We start from the raw sequence: 16,876 nt of genomic DNA on the forward strand, positions 1-16,876 counted from the left end.
TTGATAAACCACTAGCCAGACTCACCAAGAAAAAAAGGGACAAGACTCAAATCAACAGAATTAGAAATGAAAATGGAGAAGTAACAACTGACATTGCAGAAATACAAATGATCATGAGAGATTACTACAAGCAACTCTATGCTAATAAAAAGGACAACCTGGAAGAAATGGACAAATATTTACAAAAGCACAACCTTCTGAGACTGAACCAGGAAGAAACAGAAAGTACAAAAGACCAATCACAAGCACTGAAATTGAAACTGTGATTAAAAATCTTCCAACAAACAAAAGCCCAAGACCAGATGGCTTCACAGGCAAATTCTGTCAAACATTTAGATAAGAGCTAACACTTATCCTTCTCTTCCAATATATAGCAGAGGGAGGAATACTCTCAAACTCATTCAATGAAGTCACGATCACCCTGATACCAAAACCAGACAAAGGTGTCATAAAAAAGACAACTACAAGCCAATATCACTGATGAACATAGATGCAAAGATACTCAATAAAATAGTAGCAAACAGAATCCAACAGCAAATTAAAAGGGTTATACACCATGATCATTGGGGTATATTGCAGGAATGCAAGGATTCTTCAATGTATGCTAATCAATCAATATATACACCATATTAACAAACTGAAGGATAAAAACCATATGATAATCTCAATAGATGCAGAAAAAAACTTTTGAGAAAATTCATCACCCATTTATGATAAAAATTCTCCAGAAAGTAGGCATAGAGTGAACGTACCTCAACATAATAAAGGCCATATATGACAAACCCACAGCCAACATCATTCTGAATGGTGAAAAACGGAAACCATTTTCCTTTAAGAATAGGAACAAGACACGGTTGCCCACTCTCACCACTATTGTTCAACATAATGTTGGAAGTTTTAGCCACAGCAATCAGAGAAGAAAAAGAAATAAAAGGAATACAAATCAGAAAAGAAGAAGTAAAACTGTCACTGTTTGCAAATGACATGATACTATATATAGAGAATCCTAAAGATGCTACTAGAAAACTACTAGAGCTAATCAATGAATTTGGTAAAGTAGCAGGATACAAAATTAATGCACAGAAATCTCTTGCATTCCTATACACTAATGATGAAAAATCAGAAAGAGAAATTAAAGAAACACTCCCATTTACCACTGCAACAAAAAGAATAATATACCTAGGAATAAACCTACCTAAGGTGGTAAAAGACTTGCACTCAGAAAACTGTAAGACACTGATGAAAGAAATTAAAGACGATACAAACAGATGGAGAGATATACCATGTTCTTGGATTGGAAGAATCAACATTGTGAAAATGTAGTATTACCAAAGAAATGCACAGATTCAATGCAATCCCTATCAAACTACCAATGGCATTTTTTACAGAACTAGAACAAAAAATTTCACTATTTGTATAGAAACACAAAACACCCTGAATAGCCAAAGCAATCCTGAGAAAGAAAAACGGAGCTGGAGGAATCAGTCTCCCTGACTTCAGATATTACTACAAAGCTACAGTAATCAAAACAGTATGGTACTGGCACAAAAACAGAAATATAGATCAATGGAACAAGATAGAAAGCCCAGAGATAAACCAATGCACGCCACATATGGTCACATTATCCTTGATAAAGAAGGCAAGAATATACAATGGAGAAAAGACAGCCTCTTCAATAAGTGGTGCTGGGAAAACTGGACAGCTACATGTAAAAGCATGAAAATAGAACAATTCCTAATACCATACACAAAAATAAACTCAAAATGGATTAAAGACCTAAATGTAAGGCCAGACACTATAAAACTCTCAGAGGAAAACATAGGCACAACACTCTATGACATAAATCACAGCAAGATCATTTTCGACCCACTTCCTAGAGAAATGGAAATAAAAACAAAAATAAACAAATGGGACCTATGAAACTTAAAAGTTTCAGCACAGCAAAGGAAACCATAAAGAAGATGAAAAGACAACCCTCAGAATGGGAGAAAATATTTGCAAATGAAGCAACTGACAAAGGATTACTCTCCAAAATATACAAGCAGCTCATGCAGCTCAATATCAAAAAAACAGAGACACAGTCAACAATGGGCAGAAGACCTAAACAGTCATTTCTCCAAAGAAGTTATACAGATTGTCAATAAACACATGAAAGGATGCTCAACATCACTAATTAATATAGAAATGCAAGTCAAATCTACACTGAGGTACCACCTCACACCAGTAAGAATGGCCATCATCAAAAAATCTACAAACAGTAAATGCTGGAGAGGATGTGGAGAAAAGGGAACCCTCTTACACTGTTGGTGGGAAAGTAAATTGATACAGCCACTATGGAGAACAGTTTGGAGGTTCCTTAAAAACCTAAAAATAGAACTACCATATGACCCAGCAATCCCACTGCTGGGCATATACCCTGAGAAAACTATAACCCAAAAAGAGTCATGTACCACAATTTTCATTGCACCACTATTTACAATATCCAGGACAGAGAAGCAACCTAAGTGTCCATAGACAGATGAATGGATAAAGAAGCTGTGGCAGGACTTCCCTGGTGGCGCAGTGGTTGAGAATCTGCCTGCGAATGCAGGGGACACGTGTTCGAGCCCTGGTCTGGGAGGATCCCACATGCCGCGGAGCGACTGGGCCCGTAAGCCACAACTACTGAGCCTGCACGTCTGGAGCCTGTGCTCCGCAACAAGAGAGGCCACGATACTGAGAGGCCCGCGCACCGTGATGAAGAGTGGCCCCCGCTTGCTGCAACTAGAGAAGGCCCTAGCACAGAAACGAAGACCCAACATAGCAACCAATCAATCAATTAAATAAATAAATCTTAAAAAAAAAAAAAAAAAAAGAAGCTGTGGCACATATATACAATAGAATATTACTCAGCCATAAAAAGAAACAAAATTGAGTTGCTGTAGTGAGGTGGATGGACCTAGAGTCTGTTATACAGAGTGATTTAATCAGAAAGAGAAAAACAAATGCTGTATGCTAACACATACATATGGAATCTAAAAAAAAAAAAAAAATGGTTCTGAAGAAGCTAGGGGCAGGACAGGAATAAAGGTGCAGACGTAGAAAATGGACTTGGACACAGGGAGGCAGAAGGGTAAGCTGGGACGAAGTGAGAGAGTAGCATTGACATATATACACTACCATATGTAAAATAGATAGCTAGTGGGAAGCAGCCACATAGCATAGGGAGATCAGCTCGGTGCTTTGTGTCCATCTAGAGGGGTGGGATAGGGAGGGCAGGAGGGAGACACAAGAGGGAGAGAAAATGGGGATATTTGTATACATATAGCTGATTCACTTTGTTATACAGCAGAAACTAACACAACATTGTAAAGTAATTATACTCCAATAAAGGTTTAAAAAAAAAAAAAGACAAACCAATAAATAAATAAATAAATAGATAGATAAATAAATTTCCTCATCTAAAATAGGGTTAATAATAGAATCTCCTTCATACAACTGCTATGAGGGTTCAATTAGTTACTATATATAAGATACTTAAGAGTCAGTGTCTTGCAGTTGGCAAGTATTCAGTAGATTCTAACTATTGTTATCACGATTAGTATAATATTAAAAGACAGGAAAATATCACATGAGCTTTCTGCCAAAATTTTGTAATTATATTTAGAAAAAATTATTTCTTGAAAGGATCAATACACAGCAAAAAATTTCAGAGATGTATATTTAAGGATGTAAACATACCTTTTATGTTTCTACTGTTTCCATCTAAGAGTTTACTGTGCTAAAATTTATTTTGTTTAAAGGATTCATTGTTATGTGTTATGAAAATAAAGGCTTTAGGGTTTCTGACAGTAATTCTATAAGACAAGCATAACTCTTTCCATTTTAAATCGTTTATATTGAAATTCTGTTTACTTATATATTTTATATTTCCCACCATTTAAGTTCTTTACCCACAGTAATTCATAAGACCCTAATCTTTTCTTTTCTTTCTTTTTTTTTTTTTGCCCCTAATCTTCTCAAGAGCTTCTGCACTCCCTGAACTTGGATCACAAGTAAACACACTTTGCAACCACCTCCAAAAGAAAGATTGAACATAATCCATTCTGCACTGTATATTTTACTACCATAACTAAATTATATTTACTGGAAAATACAAGCAATTTACATGCAGTGACAATCTTTTTCTTTGTCACTGTGTCACTATGGATTCATAAGAGTGTATTTTAAACTTACATTAGCTATGCTGTTCCAAGTGTATTGAACGAAAGTTGTCTTACTCTTTTTATCCCTTGTTTATTCAGAGTACATTTAAATGATTTTTGCAGTTTTCCCTTTTACACCAAACCACACAAAGAAGTACCCCCAAGTAATACAGAAATGTACATCTTCCGAAAGTTTTTTACACTGTTCTAATAAAAATAAAAGAAAATGTGATGCCTCAAATAAAAGAATCAAATTCTCTCAAAAAAGGAATATTGAAGCTTATTAATTTTTATTTTATCTTTTCCCCTCTGGAGTACAGTAATAGGCTGGATCTATTTTCTTTCTCATAGTTACTTCCCAAAGCAGGTAGTGGCTGCTTATTGGCTTTATAAAATGCATTAGTGGTCTTGTTCTGGCTCAGAGATAAGCAGCTTATGGACTGCTAACAAAGCCTACAAATACAAGATTTTGTCACAGGGACTATGTTTTTCTGCTGTGCTTTTGCGACATCTGCCATTCTGGTAACTGATATGGCCAGGTACTTACGATTTGGGTTGCACACAGACAGCCATATGAGCCACTGTTGATGCTGTTTTTGTAAAAATAACATTTTTTTTAGGTCACAATGACACAAGAGTCAGAAATCATAAGAAATAATAAATATATCTGACCACTAGAAACAAACAAAAATCCCCCAAAATGAAATCTTCTACATGGCAAGCAGACAAACCACAATCTGAGAGAAAAAGTTCAGTCTATATTAGAAAACAGGCTAGTAGCATTACTATGAAAGAACTCTTATTAGTAAGACAAATATACAAATAAAAGTTTACAAAAAAGGAATAATGAATTCATAAAAAACAGCAAAGAGAGACAAATTATCAAAAACATAGGAAAAAAATTCAAGCTCACAAAAAGAAACCCTATATTTTGTCCATCAGGAAGATAATGTTTTGTCTTCTTGGGGATGTACACCCACTACAGATGTGGCTGTAATAGTAAAATTTCTAAACTATTCTTAACATCACAACATACCTACAGTATAGAGAAAATATGGATGAATGAACTATGATAAAGAGAAAGTAGATGGAAAATATTTCTAAAAACAGAAATGTAATATGCAAATATTTAACAAGAGGTTTGGCCACATAATTATTGCATTAATCAAACATGTTATGGATTCATATAATGAATCATTCATTTAACTTACAAATATTTATTCAGTGCCTACTGTGAGCCAGGTAGTAAGCAACGGAATATGTGATAAAAATATTCAGATAAAATCCCAAATTTCATATGTGTTTCTGTGTGTGTCACATACACACATATAAATACACATACCTATGTATCTCTGCCTGAGTCTCTCTATGCCTAACACCTAATTGCAATGGCTATAAGAGCTCTGGTTAGGGTGGACATCTAGCCAATGCTTGCTAGGACTTTCCCAGTTTTAAAAATCAAAGTACCGCATTCTGGGAACTCCCTCAGTCCCAGGAAAACTGGGATGTTGTCACCCTTGGAAGAAAAAATGTTGGCAACTGGAAAATATGTGTATATCACTGTTAATTTTTAAAAAATAGATTAATCTCGAAAATATACAAACAGCTCATGCAGCTCAATATCAAAAAACAAACACCCTAATCAAAAAATGGCCAGAAGACCTAAATAGACACTTCTCCAAAGAAGATATACAGATGGCCAAGAGGCACATGAAAAGATGCTTAACATCACTCATTATTAGAGAAATGCAAATCAAAACTACCATGAGGTATCACCTCACACCTGTTAGAATGGGCATCATCAGAAAATCTACAAACAATAGACGCTGGAGAGGGTGTGGAGAAAAGGGAACCCTCTTGCACTGTTGGTGGGAATGTAAATTGATACAACCACTATGGAGAACAGTATGGAAGTTCCTTAAAAAACTAAAAATAGAATTACCATATGACCCAGCAATCCCACTACTGGGCATATACCCTGAGAAAACCATAATTCAAAAAGACGCACGCACCCCAATGTTCATTGCAGCACTATTTACAATAGCCAGGTCATGGAAGCAACCTAAATGTCCATTGACAGATGACTGGCTAAAGATGTGGTACATATATACAATGGAATATTACTCAGCCATAAAAAGGAACAAAATTGGGTCTTTTATAGAGACGTAGATGGACCTAGAGACTGTCATAGAGACTGAAGTAAGTCAGAAAGAGAAAAACAAATATTGTATATTAACACATATATGCAGAATCTAGAAAAATGGTACAGATGAATTGGTTTGCAAGGAAGAAATAGAGACACAGATGTAGAGAACAAACATATGGACACCAAGGGGGGAAGGGGGGTGGTGGGATGAATTGGGAGATTGGGATTGACATATATACACTAATATGTATAAAATAGATAACTAATGAGAACCTGCTGTATAGCACAGGGAACTCTACTTCACTTTGCTGTACAGTAGAAACTAACACAATATTGTAAAACAACTATACCCCAATTAAAAAAAAAAATTACCTTACCTCTCTCATGTATATAATAACTTATAGGAAGTTAATGACACTTTCTACACATCAAACCACGTGTCACTTACTTGAAAACCCTATGTGAATGAACTATTTACAAAAGGCACTCAATAGCTTCTTCATAGAATACTACTTTCAGATTTTTGCAAGATAGGATAAACCATGATAAAATAACACCATGAATGTGGTCATTAAGATCCAAATGCCTCAAAGAAATGGCACACCAGGAGCAACAAGATACCTAGTGTCGTGATCTTAGTTTCTAATGTCATTCTCCACTGAATAAAAACATGAGCTCCCTGGAGAAATGGCTGATTCTGGGAGTGGGACAGGAAATAGACAATACGTGCCTGGAACATCTTGAAGCATCAGAGAGTAAGGAAGTGCTACAACATACACACACACACACACACACACTGATGGGGCTATATCAAAGAGCACAGGGCCGAACTGAAAGAGCTCCTGATGGCCAAAGCTGGAACAATGTAAGCAACAAAGAAAATGAAGCCGTATTGGATTATAACTCCAAATATATATGTGTGTGTGTGTATACATATATCCATGGCTCCATACTGATATAAATAGTTGAGTAAATTTATAAATACATGAGAAGAATTCCAAATAGATATGTAATACTCCATCCTAAGGGAGGGGAGGCATAATTCTCCACTCCTTAAGTGTGGGTTGAACGAAATGACTTCTTTCCAAAGAGCACCGTACAGAAAGGGGAGCAAGGGAAGGAAACTGACAGTGGAGAAACCTAACAAACATTACTACAGCCAGGTGATCAAGGTCAGTGTCAGCTGTTGTAAATATGTTGAGAGTATGTACCCGTAATATGATGTGATGAAAATGACACTATACCTCTGTGGTTTTCCTTCCAAAAATCTATAATCCCTGTCTAATCATGACAAAAGCATTGCACAAAATCCAACTGAAGGGCATTTTACAATATACCCGACCAGTATTTCTCAAAACTATCAAGGTCATTAGAAACAAGGAAAGTCTAAGAAAATGTCATAGCCAAGAGAATCCTAAGGAGACTTGACAATTAAATGGAACCTGGTATCTTGGATGAGATCCTGGAACAGAGAAAAAGACATTAGGTGAAAACTAAGGAAATATGAAAAAGCTATGACCTTTGGTTAATAATTATGTGTCAATATTGGTTCATTAATTGGAGCAAACATATCGGATGTTAGTAACAGGGGAAACTGTGTGTGTGGGGGGGGCTGGGATTTATATGTCTTCTTCAGTATCTGTTCAGTTTTTTTCTATGAATCTAAATCTATTCCCCCAAAATAGTATATTGATAAAAAATCCGGTATTGAACCAGGCACAGTTATAATGAATTTGCACCTTCTACTTAGTATTTTTAACATGTACAATTACATCTAATAGGCCCCAGTGTTTGGATTTCAAAACAATGTACTAGAAAGGGAAAGGAATTCTCATTTACTGAGTTCATAATATAACACAGCACTGGGGATAGGTACTTACATGTATATCATTATCTTTAATTTTCACAGGAACCCTATGAAATAGACAAGATTCCTATTCATGGATAGGAACTGAGGTTCAGGGTTGAAGTTGATCAAGGAGAAACTGTAAATTAAGATGCTCAGTTTAGATCTGAGTTATTTGACTTCCAGCCCCTGAATCCTTCCACTATTCCATGCCTCCTACAAATTGGAAGGGACTTAACAGACCTAGTAGAAACTCCTGCTTACACAAATCATCTGGATGTATACAGTATGCAGCAAAGACTGACATAATTCAGAAATTTCTGCTAGCTTGGTTCTCAGACATGTGAGGAAGAATGATAAGCAGAAAGGTCACTGGACTCTGAGTCAAAGGCCTGCTGTGAGGCTCCTCCATTGGCCCATGCACTGGCTGGGAGATTTTGGGTAACTGCCTAAGCTCTGGACTTCTGATTCTATGTCTGCTTAAAAAAGGCCAATGAGACTGTGCACTCCTTGAGTGGTTGGGCTTGGGTTTCTGCAGCCTGATTCTCCCAGCACCCAGTGCAGTGCCTGACCCCTAGCAGGTGTGCACCACATTTCTGCTGAATTAAATTGAACCACGGAATCCTGGCAGAGCTGGGGCCAGGACCAGCGTCCTCAATAGAATTTTCAGAGGCAGCTTGGCAAAGAGGTATTGTTAAAGCAGCCAGAATTCAAAAATCAGTGACATTCCTAAAAAAATATATCTTGGGAATCTATGAATTTAGCATATGCACATTTTATTTCCCTTTAAGAACCTGCTAATTGTTTATAAGTTCATTCACAAAAGAAAAAGGAACAAGAATAACCCCAGATGGGAATATAAAACAACTGCATGGAAAATGAAGGTCAGCAGAAGGGCCACACAGGAGTCAGGCAGGAACTGCAGGATTGGACCAGCAGTTCCAAGGAGATTGGGCTCAAGAGACAGAAGGGCTGGGCAGCAGTAAGACCCTCAGAGGCACAGAAGCACTGACAAAACAGCAATGCTACCCCAGTCCAAATCCAACATTTTCAGGAAGGAGGGCAAAAGAGTAAAGGAAGGCACTGCTGAGGGCCTGGGCCCCTCTCTTCTCATCCCAGACCTGGTCCTGCATCGGGGGCTCATGTCCTCACTTGAGGACACCTAGGCCCACGCACTCAAGCTCCAGCCACAATCCTACAACCTCCGCCAAGCCAACAGTTGTCCCTGGGCCACGCTCAGGCCTAGGGGTTCCTTACCACCTTTGGGAGAAAAAACCTGGAAGAGAGGCTCCAGGCCCTTGGAGGTGGTATGGAGCCTTTGGATAGGGAATTTGGGGGTCTTTAGTATTGAGACTGCAGTTTAGAACAATGCTACTCAATGTGTGTTCACAGACAGCCTGCTGTCTATAAACTCTTAGTTCCAGTAACAAATTGTATGAGATATTCAACACTTTGTTATAAAATAGGCTTTGTGTTAGATGGCTAATGTAAGTGTTCTGAGCATGTTTCAAGTAGGCTAGACTAAGCTATGATGTTTGGTAGGTTAGATGTATTAAATGCATTTCCGATTTATGATATTTTCAATGAATGATGGTTTTGTCAGGATGGTGCCCCACTGTAAGTCGTGGAAGATCTGTACAACGTTGTGTCTCTTAAAAAGTTCTGCTAGATCATTTCAGAATGATTTGGAGTTTCTTATTCTGACTATTTTTGGCTTTCAAATTTTGGAGTGTTAATGCCATATTTAACTGTCTGCCAATTTAATATTCTTCAATTTTGATTTGGAAATTATGTAATAAATACTTTTTTCATCCTTATATTTATGTCTATGTGTATATATGCATATAAAATTATATTTCCTTAAAACTGGTCTATCACCAATGTTTCAATCTTGCAGCATAAATTTCTTTTATGGTTTTTACCAGGTGATTACTTAGTCAAATAGTCATTAACTAGGTATGTACTTAAACTAAATCAGGAGTTAAACAGTCTTAGGAGGGCTGTTTCTCTTTGATGTAAAATAGGTTTTGTTAAAAAAAAAAAGAAACTAACCTGAAAACAGGCATATTTTCATAATCTCTGGTAAATGAAATTTTAGGAGCAGGGAATGCTGGAGCCACGGATAAATTTCTCTGTGTTAATTATAAAATAGCATCACATGAAGGTCTCAAAGTTACATGTGTTAGGGAAAAAAGAAAGAAAATAATTATATATATTGAGGAAATGATTATAATATATTGAGAAAAAAATATATTCTAAATTGTACCCTTCTCCACACTTCCGTAAATAATCATATTGTTACAGCACTTCATAGTTTCTAAAGATCTGTGTTTGTCTCATTTTATTCTCACAATAACTGTATCAGATAGGCAGAGCAAAAGGCTGATATCCCTGTTTTACGTATTTCAGAAACATGAGAGAAATGGTCAGGCAGCTACCTGCCCAGCCAGTGACTTACCCAGCACCATGCCCAGGCCTGCTGATCTGGCCCATATCCTTTCTCCACTACTGGATCATCATTTGCTAAATTAATATTTTGTTAATTTTCTCTAACCTGGAACAACATGAGATGTATTTCTGAAATTTAAAATAAGTTTGAGGGCCTGAATTCATATTTAATTACTCTCCAACCAAAATTACTTTTACAAATGTTCCTGAATTTAGTATTGAATTACTACAAATTCTATCTATACTCTGGCCAGAGAGAGTCAAAGGAAATTAAGCAGTTGACTTGTAAAAATCTAATACATATTGCTTCTTTTTCACATTCTACTGCTTTTTCAGGAAAAAGGAGAGGTAAGAAAAGAGAAGCAAGAGAGAAGAAGAAAGAAGAAAAATTGGGAGAGACATAGGAAGGAGAAAAAAGAGAGAGAGAAATGCTGTTTTAGTTTTATTAAGTTGAGTGAAAACATTTTTAAAAAGATCAGGCAAAAACTAGAATATAGCAGTCACATGTGGAACAATTTAGATTTATCATTTTTAATCACACCATACTCACACACATACACACATGCAAACACACCACTTCCAGTAGAAGAGCATTATTTTCTCAATTTACGTAAAATGTTTTCACTGAAATGAAATGCTGATAAGTCATTAATACAGGAGCAGAATTAGGACCCAATGCTGTGACTCCATATATTTCCACTATACCACACTGAGATGTTTTCCCCAATATACTCACCTTAAACATACATATTTATAGTATATCACTCTTCACTCTTTAATGACTAGACTTTTTTATATTCTTCTTGTAAGAAAAATATCTATTATCACAAGACAACATCTATTAACTGTGCAAGACCTCAGGGCCGTGTATAAGGGTCCCTAGAACATCAACAACAGGTTGGATAAACATTTGGAAGCTTACACCAGCCATATTTGAATTATGTGCATGCAGTAGAAAGACCCTCCACTTCTTTATAGAAACACTTAAAATATACTGATACCTTCAAGGGAGAATTAAAGTAAATAATATTCAAGGAAATTATTCAGGACTTCATGTTATTTTCTGTATACACAGAATGATATCAGGCACTAAGGCTATATCCTTGTGTTTTTAATTAAAACAACATAAAAAATGTCCTCAGTCTTTCTCGATCCCAAGATTTCAGATGCAAATGTAACCTAAACTTAGGGGTTATTCTCAAGATCAAGGTCACTAGTGCTTAATGACATGTTCCTGCTCAAATAATTGAAGGACAAATAGTTTGCTGACAATGATATATTCTATTTGATGATTGAAGAAACTGGCAAACTCTCCCCCTTAAGTCAATTTACTAGAGGAAACTTCTTGAAAGATGAAGGATGTCAGCAGTGTTTTTAAAAAAGGGAAGATGTTTGATGTGTATGAGGGTGGAGGAGCTTCATGGGAATAGGGAAGCACACAGGGAAGTGGGGATATCAGGCAGCAGAGAGCAACGCAGACGAGCTCAGCCGTTTTGGGTGGAAAACGTACTGTGATCTTAATAACATGCTGAGGAGCAGCTGGGCGGGGATCAGGGGCTAGTGGAACAAACTCCAGTGTGAGGCTGGCTTGTACAGGCTTGTACCTGCAGACAAACGAACTCCGCTTGGCTCCGGTAGGTTTGACCTGCTAGCGGGGGCATTTCAATAGAAAGACTGCTATCAATTGGCCACAGGCATCATAGTTCAATCACTTAAAGAAGGTCAGAATGCAGGGTTGTGCTCTTCCCCAGTGAGGAAGTGGTGCGCTAGGTTATTGTGGCAGGAGTTCACACTGGTTGGGCCAACAGCGTAGGGAGAAAGAATGACTGCCAGTGGACCTGAGCATCTACAGGGCTTGTCCCCAGCACAGTACAGTCTAGGACTAGTAATGGATCCAGTGCAGAGCCTGTAGACTGGGAACACTCGAAAGTGAGAGACTCTGCAGAAGTTAGAGGCTGATAGCAATGAGCAGTAGGTTTACCATGGCCATGAGCAGCGAAGAAGGGGCTCTGCTATGGAAGCCGGTGCAGGAATGGAAACTGCAGATGATGATGATGATGGTTGTGGTGACGGTAATTACTGCAAAACGTTGTCAAGAAGATTAAATGTTAGTTTTTGTGGATTGCTTACAATAGTGTCTGGGTCCTAGTAAGCCATATTAACGTTGGAAATAAAAAGAATCAGAGGGATGATGCGCTTTTGATTAGAACACAAATATACACCTGCCTGAGGTTGTGTACTAAGATGGAAACCCAAATGAGAGATATTGTTCAAAGATAATGTTCCTTTTTTTGGAATTCCTTAAATGAAGTTTGTAAGTTAAGACTTTCCCCTATTTCACATTTAAAGAAAAAAATAGAAAGAAAGCACTTTGGCTGAAAAGTTAAATGTTCTCCAAATCAATTTCAGCCAGTTCGTTGATTTACTTTATAATAAAAAATCACCTTTTCAAGGATAATGGGGCAGCTGGATTTTAGGAAGATACTATGTATGCAAGTAGACTGAGAACCCAATGTCCCAAAATAGTTTCAAAAATACCAAATATTTACCACAAGGTGGCACCAAAGGGCTTTTCAAAGATCTACCTTCCTGCCTTTATATATTTGTTGCGTTCGCTGTTTTCCTTCATCTATCACATATAATAAGTAAAAACTACAGAGCATGCTTCATCCTCTAAAAGGGAAAAGGAAACCTGACAGTTAAGTTTCTCTTGGTAGCAAATCCTGAATGTGACACATCGATGGATTGCAAACTGATATGAGGTTAAGGTTAAGGAATAAGAATAGATGGAAAACAACCCTATTACAATGTGCTACAATTTCAGAAACAATAACCTCTTAAAGAGTGTGTGTCAGATCTCTGTATTTTCAACATATTTGTAGAACTATTCTAAACCGTTTGCAGAAATTTGAATTAGGAGTATGTAGGAATTCCTGCAAGAAACATGGTACACCCTGCAGGCACAAGCAAGAAAACAGGACTATATTTTTGGCACTCGGAGTACAGACAGCCTTCATTGTATTTCTCATTAATCTCACATTTGCGTGGAGGGCACTCAGATCCACCTTATTGCATGTGTTAACATCTGCCCTTTATGTAGGCAGCAAAGGTTTAAGAAAAAAGTGGTTGAGATCAACAAAAAGGCAACCAAAATGGAGATCCTGTACTGACAGACAATAAGCCCCATGTTATTTAGAATATTTTCCCAACTTTCACAGCTTACGAGCACTCAAAATAAAATATTGTGAGCGAGTAGGGCATGGAAATTCATTATTTATCATTAAAGGTTCAAATAGATTAGTCTAAAGACATGCTGTTAGGTGAAGGGCACTGACTTTATAAGAGGAAAAAAATATCCATCTTATATTTCTCATTGCTCAGGGAAAACTTTGTGAAGAAGGAAAAACTATGTATTAGCTTTCTCACTCAAATCATTGGCTCCATAAAAGTTCTCCTCTCATAAAACGTAGGCAAATGAATAGAAAATGCCAGGTAGGGACAAGTGTTATTTAAAAAAATAAGAAAGAAAAAAACTGAGAAAGAAGGTCTAGAACAAGGACGGTGAGATTTTTCTTAACGTCGACTCTGGGAAAGCATATTTCAAGAAGTGATATTATAGCAGACACTTGAATGAAGTGACTGACAGTGAGCTACACAGATATTAGGTTTAATCAAATCATAACCACAAGGACATGTCTGTAGCCTACAGTGCAAATGTCCACGTATGTCAGAGAAAGTGTTACTTATTATTTAAGTCTAGTTTTCAAAGTAAGGGCAGCGCTTACTTTTCAGCCAGCCAAGTTAGGGGTCTCATCCTAGCTCTTTCACTTACTCAGGTGCCAATTTGGGTGAGTTACTTGAACTCTCTCACCTCTGTTTTCTTTTGCCCTAGAGTGAATAGAATGATAGCCCTCTCCTCGCCTTGAACTGTGAAGTCTGGTGAAATTACATACCCACGTCAGAGTCCTTTCTTCCCCTCCCCTTTTCTCCCTGATTGTTTTCATATTTTCTCAGCTATCACACAGTAGCAGTAGTACAATGGCACAATTCTTTACTCATGCATCCATTTATCCGATAAGCATTTATCAGGTTCTAATTACATATCAATACTATGTTCTCTGCTAGATACTGTTGATTTAAACATGAATAAATCCCAGCATAAGCCTATAAAGAATTTAGTCTAAGGGGAGAAACAAGCATGTAATTACACTGGAATGTGATCATTACTATCAGAGTTATTCACAGTATTGGATGAGAAGTTAGGAACGGGTACCTAAGTCCTTTTCCCCAAAGGAATTTGAAAAAAAGACCAGTTATAATTATAATAATAGTAATAATAATAATAATTATTATTATTATTACTATTATTATAAGCACACATAAAGAAGAGGCAATAGAGAGTGTGTCACTTTTTGGGGAGAATTACAAGTACTTCATGTTAACATCTCTCCCACTACTTAGTCTCCCTCACAGGCCTTCTGACAATTTCTAGAACGTTCCAGACTCTACCTCTTTGAGACATTTATAATTTCTGATCCTTATGCTTAGGATATCCTTACCCTCAACACTTCATGTGGTTGAGTCTTTCTCATCCTTTAAGTCTCAACTTCAAGACTATCTTTTCAGTGAGACCTTGTCGGATCATACAATACAAACTACTCTCCCCCATCATTGTTCTCGGTGAAAGAAATCTATTTTATTTTACTCATCACAAGTTGATCTCATTTTGATGACTTTTTAAATTGTCTGTCTCCCTTACTCCATTTTAAGCACAATGAAGGTCAGGAAAAGTCTGTAACCCCAGCAGTTAGCCTGGTTCTCACACATATCATGTGCTCAGTATCTATTTCTTTAGTGGATAAATGAACATGAGCACAAGGCGTAGGACAGCTAGAGAATGGATTAGAAAACTACACAGAGGTCAGGAAATGCCATGCTGTAAGTTTGCACTAAATCCTAAAAGTGATGGAAAATCCTGGAAGGATCTCAGTGGACAAACGGAACCAATGCATTTTTAGTATAGAAAATCACTCTGGTGAAAATGTAGGGGAATCACTTGGAATCAAGGCAGGCTTGAATTAGGGAGATCCATCAAGGCCCTGCTGCAGTAATTCAGATGAGAAAATGCTGCAAAAGGGTAGGCTAAGTGAGCGGCTCTAAGGATGGAATAAATAGATTCATGTGTTATCACAAATGGACAGATTTTGGTGTATGACTAGAAATAAAGGGAGAATGCAGAGCAGTCTAAAAGGACTTCTTAGATTTCTGACTTGGGTGACTGAGTAGATAAGAAAACAAAATTTGTATGTAAAGATGAGAAGCAGGTATTGAGTGTTCTGAACTTAAAGTGATTGTTGGGTGTATTTTGGTCTGGAGCTCAGGGGAAAGGTCTAGGATGCAGACTGGGGAGTCAAATGACTATGATGTCACGATTAGGGTACTTTTATGGCAACAATACATGGCTATTTGACAGCAAAGTGTGGATGAGCTCACTTAGGGCGAGTGCATGCAGTGAGAAAATTAGAAGAGAAGAATGGAAATGGCAGCGACATCAGCATCCTGACTGAGTCAAACATCTCTTGTTTTGGTCCCCACCTCAACAACGACATTTTGGCATCCATCCACATTCAAAAGTGCCCATGTGGGAGCTGTGAGATACAGCAACAAATGCCAGCAGACACAGGATGAGTCTTGCCAACCCATGTCTCAGGCACTAGCCTTATAAGTGTTGGCTGTGGACCCTGCAGTGGCCTATGAACAGGTTCCAGCCACTCCTGGCTGCAGTCTGGGAGGCTCAATGTCTTAGACAATCACTCATGGCCAAGAGAGGCTTTGTGGAAGCCCCAATTCCCAGAGAAATTCCAGCACACCACTGGACCCACAACAAGGAGTTTAGATGCATTGAATAGGGTGAGGAGAACAGCTTGACTTTATCCACATCACACCGCCCCCTACCCCTGACCCTGCTCAGGTGGCACAGCTTAAAGCCAAGAGAGATAATCTCAGGTTTGATTTCTCCCAAGGTGGAAAGTGAGAGCATGTGAGCAAGCACCCAGCTTCCTCAGCTGTGTGAGATGCTGCCAAAGAGGTTCATTTCTCTCCCACCTCATCCAGAATACTAAATCATGAGCTGCATGACTGGGGGCAGGGAGAGGCTGGGAGAGTGGCAGATAGGACTCTCAGAGGGCATTAAAGGGATGTGTAGCCAACTAACTGTGTCACAGACTCCGTCAAGAAGCCCGCCCATGTGCC

At 37.8% G+C, this 16,876-nt stretch overlaps 1 protein-coding gene across 12 annotated transcripts in view; it reads right to left on the reverse strand.

Moving 5' to 3' along the window:
* The window catches only part of RALYL (RALY RNA binding protein like), an 877,709-nt gene that overhangs the window by 404,067 nt on the left and 456,766 nt on the right, over positions 1 to 16,876 (reverse strand). The window lies entirely within an intron of this gene.

This window comes from Balaenoptera borealis, assembly GCF_965194805.1.
Source record: "Balaenoptera borealis genome assembly, chromosome: 17".
Classification (NCBI taxonomy): Eukaryota; Metazoa; Chordata; class Mammalia; order Artiodactyla; family Balaenopteridae; genus Balaenoptera; species Balaenoptera borealis.